This window comes from Mixophyes fleayi, chromosome 7 (assembly GCF_038048845.1).
Source record: "Mixophyes fleayi isolate aMixFle1 chromosome 7, aMixFle1.hap1, whole genome shotgun sequence".
Classification (NCBI taxonomy): domain Eukaryota; kingdom Metazoa; phylum Chordata; class Amphibia; order Anura; family Limnodynastidae; genus Mixophyes; species Mixophyes fleayi.
Window position 1 is genome coordinate 41,708,822 of NC_134408.1, and position 7,865 is coordinate 41,716,686.

At 39.7% G+C, this 7,865-nt stretch overlaps 1 long non-coding RNA gene across 1 annotated transcript; it reads right to left on the reverse strand.

The window, feature by feature from the left end:
• Positions 1-1,867: 1,867 nt before the first annotated feature.
• On the reverse strand, positions 1,868-6,760 carry LOC142098685 (uncharacterized). The gene is made up of 5 exons (XR_012678390.1): positions 6,737-6,760; positions 6,364-6,412; positions 5,106-5,146; positions 4,665-4,708; positions 1,868-1,975 (listed from the first exon to the last, which is right to left on the reverse strand). It is a non-coding gene; the product is annotated as an uncharacterized LOC142098685 (long non-coding RNA).
• Between the last annotated feature and the right edge of the window lie 1,105 nt (positions 6,761-7,865).

Consider the following 7,865-nt stretch of genomic DNA (forward strand, 5'->3'; position numbering starts at 1 on the left):
GAAACCACTGTAGAAATTTGACCCGAGATATAAGGAGTCACTCCAGGAGGGAAGGTGATGTTCATTCTGGGAATTGATGGCTGGAAGCTGCAGGGTGGCTAGTTTTTGAGTTGCCATTCTCTATCAGTGAAATACATTGGCAGATCCATGGGTGATCAAGTCCGGACAGCCAGATGACTGTAACTCCTTAAGCTAGTGGGGTAAGGGACAGATGATGTGGTAAACCTGCCTGGAATTTATTTACGGTGTGTACATACTATTCTAGTGTTGTTTATATTACAATAAATGTACTGTTGTACTTCTAACTGCACTTGCCTAAGTGACTAAAAAGAACCCTAGAAGGTACTAGATAGGACTCCCTGGCATAGGAAGGCACCCGTGGGTGGCCAGCCAGAGTAACGTGGGTAGAATTGGGCCAGAAAACACAGTATCTTCACAAGGACTATTTATTAAATGTGAATATTAATTATTCAATGCCAGGATGTTTGTGGGAACTGGTTATATTAAATGCAAATGCTATTAATTTATTACTGGGGCTGTTTGGAGGGAAATAAGTCTATTTTTTAAATGAGAGCACTATTATATTGCGACTGGAGGGAGGACTAATTATTAAACGTGGGTGCTATTGATTTAATACCGGGGCTGGTTGGAGTTTTCTTAATTTCATGTACCCATTTTTTTTTCCAAATAGGACCCCCCAAAATTCCAGGATGCAGACAAGCAGCAACTGATCTAAAGACACCAGCAGCCACAGGTGGTGAAAGTGACAAGAACAGGTAGGAGAGAGCAGGACAGTCTGCCAACTGTCCTGAATCTGGTTGTGCAGTCCCGAATTTGGGTGACTGTCTGACTTAGTCAGGATTTAGTCCAACTGCAAGGACAGTTGGGAGGTATGTCCTATTTCAAACTGTACGACTCGTGAAGGCAGAGCTGTGTGTAGTAGTGCACACAGAATAGCCTGTGTATTTGTCTAAAATGTATCTAAAATTATAACCCCCCTGTTTTGGGGGGACAACTCTGACCTCTAATAACACAAGTTACCCTAATATCCATCGGGGCTGTCACAAGACAAACCTTGGAGCCATACCCACTAGGCATTATTTCCTGTAATATCTATGTAGTAGGACCAGGCATCTCCCAGTACACACATTCCCTTGTCATTGCTGTGCATAATGAGTGTGGCATGTATCATATATGTGTTATTTTCATACTTGCCAACTTTATGTTGGCCGGGTCCAGGAGATCCTGGAGATCAGGAAGGGTGTATGGGCGCAGGGGGCGGGGCTTCATGATTTGCGTAATTTTGGCCCCACCCCCGGTGACGTAATGCCTGGAGTCCGTGAGACCTACCCGAAATTCGGGAGTCTCACGGACATTCCAGGACAGTTGGCATGTATGGTTATTTTACTCTGTGCATGCAACATGTGGATTTGCCAATGACATGTGGCATAGGGTTATAACTGACTGCAGGACAGGACAGCGGTGAAGAGCTTGGTTTGGTTTCTGACTCAATAAAAAAAGCACTACGAGTAGTCCAAAAAATAATATACTGTTAATGGGGTGGGGGGGGGGTCTGACATAAAGAAGCACTACAGTAAACATAGCCCTATTCACTGTTCATTCTGACACAATAAAAAAGCTAAAACATCCAGTGCACAAATAATAATTTAAAAAAACCCTACTAGAAAACATTATATATACTGTTATGGGGGTGGGGAGGGGGGTTGACGTAAGCCGGCAAATTAACACAAAAAACGCCCTACTAGAAAACATTATATATACTAGTATTGGGGTGGGAGCCAGAGCACAAATCTAAAACAAATGAAAGTCCTATTCCTAAATACTATATTTATTTTTATTAGTGGTGGGGGGTTAGTGTAGGAAGGCAACTAATGTTGCTTACTCCATCACCTCCATGGTGATACACCCTAAGGCCGTTAGTAGTGCCACAATGATATTTCTCTTCGGCTTCTTCCTGTAAAATGAAGAGAAACCTGGTAAGTGACAACGGTCAAGGGATCCATGTGCACAATACAAACATTTTAGAAGGACATACATATATACACTGGAAAAGGATTTGGACATGTTTACATTTGTCCTAGATTTTTACCCTATGTAATTTAAAATTCCAGAGGATTTTAGTCTTTTCACTTTATTCAGCTTCTATAGAAGTTGGTTTACAAGGCCTCTGGAGCATGGAAGAGTGGCTGGTGACATGGAATTTGTTTGTTTATGTTGTACTGCCAGGGATGGGTGCTAGGTCCCTTTCATATTAAAGAGGGAAACTCTAATGTAAACACAGCATCTTGAGGTGAGTAATACATTTGTGCCTGGTGTTTTACCCAAGAGTCCTACAAGGTTGCATTAACACCCTACTACCAGCAACAAGCACACAGGCATTACAATTGTAATTTTATATTTAATTGTGCAGAAATATTTCATACTTCAGTTTGTAACCTGTGGAAGTTGTGTTACCTTCATGTCACTTAGAGATTCAGCAAATGCAGTTTGACCAGGGGTGATTATGGTTTTTTTTATACAGCTGTATGTTTGTCTCCATCTCTCCTATCATTGTCTAATCCCTGTCCATTTATAATGTATTTTAGATAAATTAATATTGTAATTATTATAAAATAAGAACTGAAATTCTACATAATTTGGAGTTTCGTTGAGAACAATTATGTCCCTTTAATTCATTTCTATACTATAAAATTGATTGGTATCAAATTCAAGAGCCAGATCAAAACATTACCTAGTAACTTACAGATCTGAAATCCAGTACTACTCATACCGGTGGTGCTCATTATTCCGACGAGTCTATTACCAACAACGAGTATGTAGACAAAGAAAATCCAATTTCTACAATAGTGTCATGGATTAAATGCACTATAACTACCATAAAACAGACAGAGGACATTTCTGACGACACTGACATCCAGACTGCTAGAAATTGTGAACATGCTGCTTTAAATACAGAAATCTCAATGTGGCTCTGTTATGTGACGAGAAAGTGAAGTGCCGGGGTGGCAGTGTCATCGGATATGTCCTCTGTCTGTTTTAATGTAATTTAATTCATGTCACTGTTATAATCATCAGACTTTTTTTATCTGTATACTCGGTTTCGGTAATAGCCTGGTCGGAATAACGTACCCCACCCACTCATATCTGTGTCAAAGCTGTAATCTAATATTTTAGTGCCCGGGGCGAGAAGGAAATTTGCCGCCCCCCTAGACTTCAATTTTAACCAAATTAACCTAAAATATTCCTAAACTGCGCCTCCCTTCAGCGTTGTACCCTGGACTGTCGCACCTCTAGAACAGCGCTAGTTACGGCCCTGCTGTCTTTCCTTTAACACTGATCTTATTCTGATATAAATTTGTATGTATGAGCTTCTTGGTTGGCCTTTAAAAGTGTCTGTATATCAGCTAAATTCTAAATTATAGTGTCCATCTTGTGTATTATTTTGTGATAGGCTAAGTCCAAATTGGTGGGTTCTTTACTTCTTTTATCCATATCAGATGTTTTTGTCATACTGCTGTGTACAGAAGTGTGAGAAATTAGGCACTTCACATTTTCAGGCCTGCACTTGATGTTTTACTGGGGAATTTCCCATGCTCTGTGGTCAGGTTGTGGAACATTCCCAGGTTATAAATATTACTGCACAGACGCTAAGAGCTCATTTGCGGCAAAGCTCTTAACAGAGCTAGTACTGTATTTTAAAATTGTGTCTACATTTTTCTCTGGTGCAATAATGGTCCCAGTGTGCCCTGGATGCCAGGGCATGGTGGCACTTGTGGTTCCTCAAGTGCCAGCGTACCTTGGCAGCCATATGGCACTTATAGTACTACAAGTGACAGCCCAAACACTGACTGGGAATCATACTTGCCGACTATCCTTGAATTTCCAGGAGGCTCCCGAATTTCAGGGAAGTAGGCAGACCGCCTGGATCCTAAAAAATGTTCACAACATTGGATATCAGGGGCGGGGCATAATTATATTGTTAAGCCCCGCCCCCGTTATTCAATGTTGTGAATTTCTTCTGCATTTTATAGTGCGGGCGGAGCTATGGTGCCGCAAATACGTCACCACACCCCCTCCTACCCCTATCACATGTGACCTGTACTGCAGGAGGACAAAGTCAGAAAGTGGCAAGTATGCTGGGAATGTTGTGGCCTGTTGTGCACCACAGGAAAAAATGAACTATTTTATCACTTATTACCTCACATCCACCGCACCAGGGGTGCAGGAAGAGCCCTAGTGCAATTAGCACAAGGAAGGGAGGGGGGGGGGGGCTGACTTCTTAATCTGGGCCTGATCTCCATATGGAATTCAGAACTGTGGTTTATATTTGGCAAAGGGACCCCACTCTGCAGGTTTCCCTGCTATAGTGCCACTGATTTTGTCAGTACCAGCCTTGGCCCGCAGCACTGCAGTTAGTTTGGTTTTTGAGGGGGAGGGGCCTCTTTGCCTTTTTTTTTTTACATTTATTTTTTGGGTTTACAGCCCATAGCGTGTGACATGGTCCGCTTAAAGCGTATCACACACTTTTAATATATGATAAGCTTTATGCGTATCTTACTAATATATATTCATTTTGCATACTATGCAGATTCACATGTGAATTTAAAAAAGTACAGTTTTCTAGAGCTATGAAAGTCACCTACTTGTTTTGTTTCTCTTCCTTTTGTTTCTCCTTTTCTGGAGAGTCCTGTGGTGCAGGTAAGAGAATAACAAACATTTTAAACAGAAGAAAACAATCTAACCAACAACATAAACTTTTTATGGGACATTTAATTGAGAGGATAAAATATGTCTATAAAGGTGCAGTGCAATCAGTGGAGTAGGGTAAGCAGAGGTGTGGGGTATAGATGGTGGATGTTGTAGCGGGAACCCAAACACTATCCTATTACTACAGACCTATCGCTCAGCCAGAGTAGGTAGGTAGATAGAGACAGACACACTCTAACAATTCTCATCCAGCCCTCAGTCAGCTGGTAATTGTGTAATGGTTTTGTGTGATGTAGTTCCACAACATTTGGAACATGTTTTGCAGTGAATGGATAGTTCTAGGTGTAAAACTAATGTACAGATGTTTATTGACTCACCTTCCTCTTAAAGACGCGCCTCCACCAGGATCTCTGTTGTTCTGTAGATAAAATGCAAAATAACAGTCATACTGGTGTCATGAACTCTCCAATTGCCTGTGTGTTGGCATTGTGGCTCGTAGAATATTTCTATATACTATACACACATATGTGGGTTAGTGTTTATCATATACTAAGCACTTGTAATATAAGACTCTTGGGGCAGAATTCAATTGGCCGAGCTACCGGCAAAAGTAACGCGGCCTGCGCTCTATTACCGTTAATACTGTAATTATAACCCAGGTTTCTGCTTGCGGCTCAGGGAGCCGCAAGCAAAAAGTAGCTTTAAAAATGACACTACTAATGGTAAGATGCGCACTATTACCATGGTAACGGTAATAGTGCGCAGTAACCCGGAAATTTAATTCCCTCCTTGGAGTCCGGAACACTCGAGTGTAAATGCTTTATACTGGCCCAGTGCTATGATTGACCGATCTTCCAATGTAAAGCTTCTCCCACAACTAGACTAATATATAGGAATATGTCTGTCTGAGGGGTACAGTACAGGTGCCTCCCAGGGCTGCAGCTGCTGTCCTAGATGGGGAGATTTAACACATTCCTTGAGAATCTTTCTTCTTTTCTGCACAAGTGTGTCCCAGTCCATTTAGATTTTGTTTAAATGCCAAAGGTGAAGGAATCAGGGGCTTCACATGAACTCATTTTAAGAAGAAACAACTGAACTCTTGATTATTGCTACTATGTGAATTATTATTGAAATGTTTTGAGTTTTTCCTGGATATTCTGACTTTTCTGTACTGATGTCTCTTTTGGGGAACTCGCTATCTAGAATCTGAAATATTAATTAATGATACATTTCTTCTAGTTCAATTTTAATACATTCCTGGTAAGTATCCTAATATTATTCCTTTTCTTCATCCCTGGCTTAATCAGATAGGGCATATGCAATATTAAAAAGATTAACATAATACTCACTTCTGAGGGGGTCCTGTTATTTGCATCGGTTCAGGAGAGTTTTGGTGTTGGATTTCTCTTATACTTTTATGTTCCTCAGAAGCATATAATGTTTTACTAATATGTTATTTGTTATTGAAGTCACTCAATGATTTGCTTGATTAGAGCTATATACACTAACCCTTCATCTAATTACACTTTAATGGTATTAGACAAGGGTGTCCATTGCTCTCCCACTTAATCAGGCAGAGCCAGGACATTAAAGAAGAAGTTAGTATAATTTCAGAGTTATAACAACTTTACTTACCATATTCCTCCTGTGGAGGCGCGTCAAACCAAATGATGTCTATGTAGTCCTAAAAATAGTAAAATTATACATATTAATATAACTGGGCATTGCAATAGATCCATGCATTTTACTATAATACATTTATCCCTGGCAGTAATAATGTTTTTAATTAAGGACCACAAGCTGCTTCTGACTCCCTGTTTCATCACGGTACCAATAACAACATTCTACTTAACAGTACATTAATCATATTCGTGTTGGCAAAAAATTTACACAGTGAACGAGGGCAGCTTCACAACTTAAATTTGCTCTGTTGCTGCTCAGTACAGTTGCTACAAGTTTATTCTAATAAATATTATACTGCTATCAATTTCTGCATAGTGTTACTTACCATTGAATCCACTATCAGCAGTTTTGTCTGGTGATCTACTGACTTATTACAGCTTGAAGGGACTAATAAGTAATATTATGCAGCATGACATCACAATGCTGTTATACACATGCCATGACCTTGCAGCCATTATTTGCTCATTAAAGTGGCCCCAACAACCTTTACATGTTTCAATGTTTTGTGCATCACATGTTATTAGCTTAAAAACAAATACTAGGACAAAAAAGTTCTACTAGTGTGTGCAAGGTTTTCTCGTGAATGCACGTGGATTCTAATGTATGGTTAGTTTTTTTATTTGACGTTGTTAAAGGACCTGTGGTCGCGCCTTACATGCGCACACTGTCCTCTTATTCTGTTCTTCGATACACTCGCTATAAAACTCACACTTTTATGCACTTTTCCTTACACAGTGTTGCCTTACTCAGTCTTTTGACCACATTAAATAACACAAGTTTTACAGAACTATTTATCCAATAATCACTGTATCGCAGCAGTACTTCACAGTATATATGCGTTATAAATAACCAATACTCACAACATATGTATGTATTTAAATCAAAATATTTTACTGTTAACACAGAAAAGCTTGTATTCACAGTTCACACATATATCATAACGTTGTTCAACATAACACATATTTGCCAACTCTCCCGGAAAGTCCGGGAAACTCCCGAAATTCGGCTCAGTCTCCCAGGCTCCCGGGAGAGCTGGCATTTCTCCCGCATCCCGAAATTAACTTGCTAAAATGACGCGATTCACCGGGAATGGCGTCATTTTCTCCCCGCCCCTGCAAAAAAAAAAAATAATAAAAAAATAAATAAATAAATAAATAAATAAATAAAAAAAATAAAAAAAAAAAAAATCGGCATTTACGCGAGTGGGCGGGGCCAAAATTATGCGATTCAAGTCGCCCTGCCCCCTCCCGCAGTATTTATAATATTGATTTAGCTATCACAGATATCAGACAATAGCTATACAGTATATAAATAGTTAAATCCACATTACAAATACACATATAGCTCTATGGATATATATATATATATTAATGATAATTATAAAGTCCTTGTATCCTGGATCCAATTCTTTATCTGCAGTGTAGGAAACGTTCCTGTAGCATAGAATCCTTTCT